Genomic DNA, 9,548 nt, shown 5'->3' with positions numbered 1-9,548 from the left:
AAGAATTAAATATCTCATGGAAGAGAGCACATGGCTTATTAAAGCATGACATCACTAAAGCAAAAGGACATGACATAAGCAGAAGTGGGCAACAAGTAAACAGCTCATTACAGCTGGTTCTCTCACTCGCAAGCAAGCTACAGTGCAAGCAAAGCTAGGCAAATCAGACAGAACATTCTGAGAACGTTCTGGCTATTTTTAAGAAGGAAAGAGAAATCAATTGAGACTTTGGACAACTATCAAAAACGTGTCCAACAGCTCTATTTTCTCCCTTGATCACCAAGACACTCCTCATCTATAAATACAAGGGTCTTTGAAGGTTATAAACAAGAGTTTTGAAAGCAAACATTCTCTCAAGTGAAAATCATCACTACATACAAAACTCTTCACAAACAAAACAAACTCCAACTCTCTCACTATATCTTTGATCAACATCAAGAGTTTGTTCATCGAAATCTCAAACAAGAGTTGAGAAGCCTTTGAGGCTAAGAGATTGATTTTAACCATAATCCACTTTTTAAAGTGCAAATATCATAATCTCTTCATTTGTAACACACTCTAGATCATAACAGATTTGTGGATCACATATTGTGAGTGTGTTCTTATCATCATACCCTCAAACACGAGTTGAGTGTAAATTCGATCCCAAACCAATCTCTCATACAAAGTGTATTGTACTTCTCAAGTCTATTGGGCTTAATAGTTTGAGATAGAAAATACCAACCTTTCTTTTGCTAGTGCGCAAAGAATTGTAGAAGCCTGCTGAGGTTGATAATACAGGTGTAACAGACTGATCTGGTGTGATCAAGACCTTATAGTGCTAGTCAGAAGTTTCTGTTAGCAAGACAACTATAGTGGATAATCTCACACGAGGTGTGGGGACTGGAAGTAGCCGGGTTTGGTGAACCAGGATAATTCTCCTGTGTTATTCTTCTTCCCTTTCTCTTTTATTTAAAGCTACACAATATACACACACTATCACACTCATATTAATATTTATTAATCTCCAGAATATTCTGGTCCTAATTAATCATAACCAAATTAATCCAGAGTTCTCTGGTCCCAAATTAATCATTAATATTGTTGCATTATTTTATTCAATATTAACTGCCTCCAGAACATTCTGGTCCAAGATAAAACAACTGAATAAATATTTAACTAAAGTTTAAAATCAGCTTATAATATTGTTTTATCATTCTGTCTTATATTAATCATTCTCGAGAACATTCTGGTCTGTGTTAAAATAACTTTTTATTTTAACTTAATATTGTTTTATCATTCTGCTTTTATATTAATCATTCTCCAGAACATTCTGGTCCTTGATAAAATAGTTTTCACATTTTATCTAAAATATCATTTTTCTTATTCTACTTATATAATCATTCTCCAGAACATTCTGGTCCTTAACAAAACTATTTAATCATTTAAGGTATATTTAATACAGAACATTCTGGTCGTGTATAAATCAATTGTTATATATCTATTACTCTAATCTTGTTAGACTAACATTTACCAAGAACCTTCTTGAGTATATATATTTATTTAAGTTGCAGGACTAAATTTTAAAAGGGTCACAATTCAAACCCCCCTTTCTTGTGACTATTTCTTCCACTTCAATTGGCATCAGAGCCTGCCTCTAAGGTTTGAGCACTTCACAGTGTAAGAGGAAAAGATTCGGGAAGAAGTGATGTCAAAACTTTCAAATCAAAGTTCATGCCGCAAATGGAATGAGCTCGTCCATTTCAAAACTAAAGAACAAAGAAGATTCTTTTCTAAAAAGAAATCTATGATGGCAACTCGAGTTAACGTTGATAACTCAAAAATAAAAGAAGAAACCAACATGTGTTTAATAGCACACAAGGAAAATGAAAAGGTAACAACTTTTGAACCATGTCATTTATGCATAAAAATGGAAGATGATTTTGATAATCTTCTATATGATTCAAACATTCTATCTGAGAAATGTATTTTATTAAAAGAACACATTTCTGAGATAAACAAAGAAAAAGAGAAACTACAAATCTTGAATGATAAATATCTTCAAACTATTCAAGAATTGCAGAAATCTCATTTTAGAATGTCTGAACAACAAAAGATTCTCAATGAGAAAAATCTCGAAAATTATTCTTCAGAACGTTCTGAAACTCAGGACGAAAATTTAATTATAAAAATAGAAGTTGATAAATTGGAAAATGGTTTAACCAAGTTTGTAAAATCTACTAAAGCCTCTCAAAAGATCATTGGATCTGAAATGGGGATATTTCACAAAGTTGATTTAAACTTCAAAACTTCTCCAAAACAAAAACTTTATGAAAACCTTTTTGAATCAAAAAGGAAGGATGATAAAATCAAAAAAGGATGTTCATACTGTAATAAATATGGACACCTTCATTCAAATTGTTATCATAAGAAAAAATTTGAGAAAGTTAAAAAAGAAGGTTCTTATAAATTTAATCATCCTAGATCAAAACGTTCTTGTATGGAAAAGATTGAGAAGGTTAGAACAAAATGTTTTTATTGCAACAAATATGGTCATCTTGAATCATTTTGTTATCATAAGAAAAAACTTGAAAAGATTATATTTGAAAAGTCTTTTCATAAAAGATTTGAATCATCTTTTCACACTAAATCACAATGGTCTCAAAAGGTTGAGATTGGTAGAAAAATATGTTCTTCTTACAACAAATCTGATAATCTTAAATCAGAATGTGATCGTAAGAAAAATTCTCTTGAGAAGATAAACACTAACCTCCAAGGACCCAAGTCACTATGGGTACCAAAATCATTACCAATTTGTGATGCAGGAATATCTTCTAAAATTCTAGGGAAAGCCTTGATTCTTGGAAAATTGATGCTCAAGAAATTAGTTTGGAGATCTAAATAGTGATGATTCTCAAAACTAAATACTAAGTGACAAAGATCATTAACTTGGTTATTTGCAACATTTTATGTTCACACACTCACAATTTCACCTATGCTCTTTCAATTATAATTTTATTTGCTTATTACCTTATTTTTGGTATTTTTAACTTTATAACTTAATGGTAATTTAATTAAGTAAAAATTAAATAAAATCTGTTATATACATGTTTGAAATTTAACAACAATTAGTGTCATAGTTTCATACAATTGGTTGTGATATTATAAAATGTAATTGACATGAGTTGTTAGGAATATGTGTGTCTATTTTGTATTTTTATACAACATGGTTTAATTTGTTTAAAAAAAAAGAACGTAAAAACTAAAATAAAAATTCTATATACATTTTCTTAAGGCTAATGGAATTTATTTATTTTATGTCATGTATTCAAGTTTTTTTTTGAGATAGCTAAAAAGTATCTTAAAATCAAATTACACATGTGAAAACCAATGTATTTTCAAATCTATGTCATTCTTTTAAAAATAATCAATGATAGAGTTTTTGTATTATATGTGTACTTTTTAAAATAGTAAGTAATATTTGACATTGCACTCACCCTCTAGAGTTTTTTCAAAAAAAACAAATCCTAGGTGTGATAGAATGTAATTAGAACATCTTTGTATTTCTTTGTACAAGTATAGTATATTTATGTCACTAACCATGCAGCTTAACTACACTCGTTTGTGCACATTGTAAGTACAAGCACTATCCTCACGACACATAAATTTCACTCAAAAGAATTTGCAAGATTAGGCTATACTTTTGATCTGAAAATAATCTATATAATCTTTACTACTTCTATGTCAAAGTACAAAATATTTCTATTTTGATATAAGAAAATGTCTCTCAAGATTTTGTTTTGAAAATAACTAAATATGTGAAGTTTGTGTTTTAGGAAAATTAGTCAAGAGTAATTCTCTTTTCAAAGAAATTAATTAAAATTCTCTTGAATTTCTTCACATAGATTTAGTTGGGATCTTATCAAAACTACAAGTCTTATGGCTTTGTAATAGATAAGTATTATCCAAATATCATTTGAGTTTAATTTTAAAAGCTTAAGGATGATTCCTTAAAATTGTTTCAGTTTTTTTTTATTACAAAGTTCCAAATGAAAAACCTCAAATTTCATTTATGTAAGGAATAATCATAAAATTATCTTCAAGAAAACTTTCAATCAAAATTAGAGTTTTTGAAAAGTATTATAAATACTTTTGGAGAAAAACCATGAACAATGCATCTTTGTGTTTTTCACTTTATTTTATCCAAAACTTATCAAGGTTGATCCTAAGTCATGATCAAATGATCAAGTTCTAAAAAATCTATTTGAAAGAGCTTACATGAGAAAGAGTAGAACAAAAATTATTCTTATGACATGAGAAAGTTGATCATTCTAAAGAAGGAGAAGAAGATAAAGCTACTGATGTTCAACCTGCTTCAAAAGGTTATGCTTATTGATGCTTGAAACTCTCCATCCAAAAAGGAAAAGGTATGAGAAAGAGAAACATGTCATTCTCATTGAATCTCAAAGAAAAGTTGTCCAAAAAGGTACACTCATTTATAAACTTAATAATACTTGCAAATTGATATGCAATGTTATGTTATGAATGGTTGGATGCTCTTAGAAATGGATAAAATTATTTCAAAATAGGTGTGACTTCAAACCTTAATTGTATGAATTAATTTTTGTGATGTCTAATAAATGCATAAGTCTAATTCCTAGCCTAAATGCAATAAATCTTTCATTATTGTTTCTACTCCTTTCATAAAGATAGGATATCCATAAAAATCTTTATAAATCATATTTGATGATTTAAATTGTTGCATTATGTTTTATGTTTGATGAAGACATGTTAAGAATGCATTTAATATGAATTTGTGTGTTCTAAATTAAACAAGGAGTTGCCGTTGTGTCAAGAACAACTTTTGCATAATACTCTTTATTTTCACACTCATCTCTTATGGAATATCTTGATGAATATTAAATGTTTCAACATCATTTTGACGAAATTCATCTCTTGACATTCTTAAATTAATTTATTTTGATGTTCTTAAAATACATTTCTAAATAAGTTATTGTCATAAAATCCAATTTGAATCATTTTCATGGTTCATCTAAAAATTGGTTCCTAAATGACATGTGATGATAGACCTTAGAATTGGATCATAAAAATATTTTAATTGTATATTTCATAATGGTCTGAAATTTGATGGTGTTTATGAAATTTATTCTAGTTTATTCATCAATATATTCATTTCTTGATTATCAAGTGATATATGTTGAATATGAACTTTACAAATATTTTAATATGAATTATGAAAATTTCATTCTCCAATCATGTTTTTAAATGGATCCTAATTTAGGATTTATCTTTGAAATATTTTCAAAAGAAACACACCAAGTGTTCATTTGTTCTTGAACTTTTTAAAGTATCAAGAATGTTCTCGTCACAATGATCAATTAAAATTTTGCATGAAAAAGCCAAAAGAATTAACACTTGTGTAACTTCAGTTTGGCAATGTTTTAAATATATATTGATTGCATTATTGATCAATATCTTTCTATGTCAATGTCTTGTTGTATGCTTATTCTTGATCATGACATGAATACTCTAAAAGTAAATGAGTTAGTCTCTTAATCATAATGCATGATAGACTTGAGATTCAATACAAGAAAAATATCAAAATATCATGTTTTTAATAATTAAAATACAAATCATATGTTGTTCTTACACAAGTATGATATTTAAATATGTATATTCATGAATTGATTTATGATATGTCTTGTCTAAAAATCATGCTTCGAATTCTTTTGAAATGAATATTCTAATTTAAGATTTGTTGTTGAAAGAATTTCATCAAAGAAGTCTATAATTGTTTTAAATAAGAATGTTTTATGTGAATCAAAATTGTTCTAAGAAAGAAAAGATTTGCATATTTTGTACCTAAACTAATATTGAACATGTCCATGATATGAAAATTTAGTTTAAGCATTGTTGAATGTCTATCTTGCTGCACTTGCAAAACATTGAAGACATAAATAGAGATTTATACATCATTGGTGTATCACTATATGTTTGTGCATAAATATGTTGCATAAATACTTCTCTTCAAACTCATCTCTTGTGTTTAGAATCCTTTTAAGCATGATAACTTGAAAGATAAGTATCTAAGAGAACTCACACTTGCACACATACAAATAAATTTAATCATATACTTGATTGAGAACTTGTGTGTCTTTCAAACTATTGTGAGTTACATGTGATAGATTTCCATCAGAATGAGCAAAGACTCTTCTATAGATTTATCATTTAAAGAACTCAATATTTTAAGAGAGAATTTTTTGACATTGTGTCAAATGACTCTGATTTTATCGCTTCCACTAACTGAATTATTTTCTCTCGTTTTAAAAAATTGATGAAAATGATTAATTGATCATAATTGTCATTATTCATGAAATGATAAACTGAAATGCATATTAATCATGACATGAGCTTGATTAAGTTTGATAGGAGAATATGACTTCACAATGAAACATAATTCTTATGTGCAATATCTTTTTGTTGTTTTTCCCACATCTAAACTTCATTTTTTTATATCATACCCAATACTTTTTGATAGATGCCAAAAGGGGGAGAGATATATGTGATGAGATAGTAACATAGGATGTGATGAGAGAGTAACATAGGATGGGGAGAAAACTCCAAGATGAATTTAATCAATGAAGAATGTAAAAAATTAACCTCTTGCATATGTTTAGGGGGAGTTTAATTAGAATGATAAGAATTAAACTCTTGCACGTGTTTAGGGGGAGCTTAATTTCATATCTATGAACATTCTTACATTTCTTATTATACACATCCATAAACCTTAACACTTATTCAAAAGAGGTTTGTCATCATCAAAAAGGGGGAGATTGTTGAAACAAAAATCTTTTTGATGAATGTTTTAATGATAACAAACCTTATGGAATAAACACTAAGTTTTATGAATGGTGATCTACTGATGTTTGCACTTGAGTCTTTTCACAGAAGTTGACAAGAAAGAAGTCTCTTACAAGTGCATGTATATACTCATTGAAAGAATACTAAAACGGTAGTATCACAAGCTCAAAGAAGATATAAAAAGAATATTGTTTGAATCAAATGAGTGTCCAGTGAAGATTCAACAAGAAGATGAACTTTCTTAGCAATTGATTCATCATTCTCACCACATGGTTTTCAACAATGCCTTAATGATTCAAGGAAGAAAGGCATGCCAAAACTAAAACATCTCAAAGATACTCAATGGACAAGAAACATTGTGTGAAATCACCAAGAGAAGTTATGAGATAAATCGCATCAACAACAAAATAATTCAAGGTTAATTAACCGAGAATATATTGTCAGAGAAGAAAACATTATCAACTCCGATGAAAGAATGTTCTCATGACAAGGATGCATATTACACTCAAAATCAGTCTCATCATTTCATCAAAATGATTAGAATCAACTTTGAAGAGAAACCAATTCATGAATGAATTATTTATTAATTCACTCATTAATGATATTGGTTAGAGAAATAACAAAGAAGAAAATTCATGATCATGTGCTTGGAGATTCTATCATAAAAGACTTATGATGGTCCAAGAATCTTCCATCAGTACTCAAGATATGATTTGGAGAATAAAAATCAATCAAAGGAATTGTGCCTTTGAGAAAGGTTTCTCATGTTCTACAAATATCATTCTGGTCGTACAAAGTGAAGAAAACATCTTCATTTGATGGTTTTAAAAGGTAACAAAAATATTACAATTATTATTATTTTGTTATCTACTAATTCGTTTTGTGAGAATTTGTTTCATGAGAATGAACTGAGAACGTTCTGGCAAATACGATGAAAATGGAACAGTACATCAAAAGTGAACAAGTCTGCACAGCAAGAAATCATGGCAGAAATGTAACATTGAAAGATGTCTCTTGGGCCCAAATATGAGTTAGATCCATTTGGAAGCTAAAGGCCCATTAAGAATTAAATATCTCATGGAAGAGAGCACATGGCTTATTAAAGCATGACATCACTAAAGCAAAAGGACATGACATAAGCAGAAGTGGGCAACAAGTAAACAGCTCATTACAGCTGGTTCTCTCACTCGCAAGCAAGCTACAGTGCAAGCAAAGCTAGGCAAATCAGACAGAACATTCTGAGAACGTTCTGGCTATTTTTAAGAAGGAAAGAGAAATCAATTAAGACTTTGGACAGCTATCAAAAACGTGTCCAACAGCTCTATTTTCTCCCTTGATCACCAAGACACTCCTCATCTATAAATACAAGGGTCTTTGAAGGTTATAAACAAGAGTTTTGAAAGCAAACATTCTCTCAAGTGAAAATCATCACTACATACAAAACTCTTCACAAACAAAACAAACTCCAACTCTCTCACTATATCTTTGATCAACATCAAGAGTTTGTTCATCGAAATCTCAAACAAGAGTTGAGAAGCCTTTGAGGCTAAGAGATTGATTTTAACCATAATCCACTTTTTAAAGTGCAAATATCATAATCTCTTCATTTGTAACACACTCTAGATCATAACAGATTTGTGGATCACATATTGTGAGTGTGTTCTTATCATCATACCCTCAAACACGAGTTGAGTGTAAATTCGATCCCAAACCAATCTCTCATACAAAGTGTATTGTACTTCTCAAGTCTATTGGGCTTAATAGTTTGAGATAGAAAATACCAACCTTTCTTTTGCTAGTGCGCAAAGAATTGTAGAAGCCTGCTGAGGTTGATAATACAGGTGTAACAGACTGATCTGGTGTGATCAAGACCTTATAGTGCTAGTCAGAAGTTTCTGTTAGCAAGACAACTATAGTGGATAATCTCACACGAGGTGTGGGGACTGGAAGTAGCCGGGTTTGGTGAACCAGGATAATTCTCCTGTGTTATTCTTCTTCCCTTTCTCTTTTATTTAAAGCTACACAATATACACACACTATCACACTCATATTAATATTTATTAATCTCCAGAATATTCTGGTCCTAATTAATCATAACCAAATTAATCCAGAGTTCTCTGGTCCCAAATTAATCATTAATATTGTTGCATTATTTTATTCAATATTAACTGCCTCCAGAACATTCTGGTCCAAGATAAAACAACTGAATAAATATTTAACTAAAGTTTAAAATCAGCTTATAATATTGTTTTATCATTCTGTCTTATATTAATCATTCTCGAGAACATTCTGGTCTGTGTTAAAATAACTTTTTATTTTAACTTAATATTGTTTTATCATTCTGCTTTTATATTAATCATTCTCCAGAACATTCTGGTCCTTGATAAAATAGTTTTCACATTTTATCTAAAATATCATTTTTCTTATTCTACTTATATAATCATTCTCCAGAACATTCTGGTCCTTAACAAAACTATTTAATCATTTAAGGTATATTTAATACAGAACATTCTGGTCGTGTATAAATCAATTGTTATATATCTATTACTCTAATCTTGTTAGACTAACATTTACCAAGAACCTTCTTGAGTATATATATTTATTTAAGTTGCAGGACTAAATTTTAAAAGGGTCACAATTCAAACCCCCCTTTCTTGTGACTATTTCTTCCACTTCAATAAGAATAC

This window comes from Medicago sativa, chromosome 1 (assembly GCF_051527215.1).
Source record: "Medicago sativa cultivar Bolivia chromosome 1, Bolivia_mono, whole genome shotgun sequence".
NCBI lineage: Eukaryota > Viridiplantae > Streptophyta > Magnoliopsida > Fabales > Fabaceae > Medicago > Medicago sativa.
The sequence above is the reverse complement of the archived record's forward strand: the minus strand, read 5'-3'. Positions refer to the sequence as shown.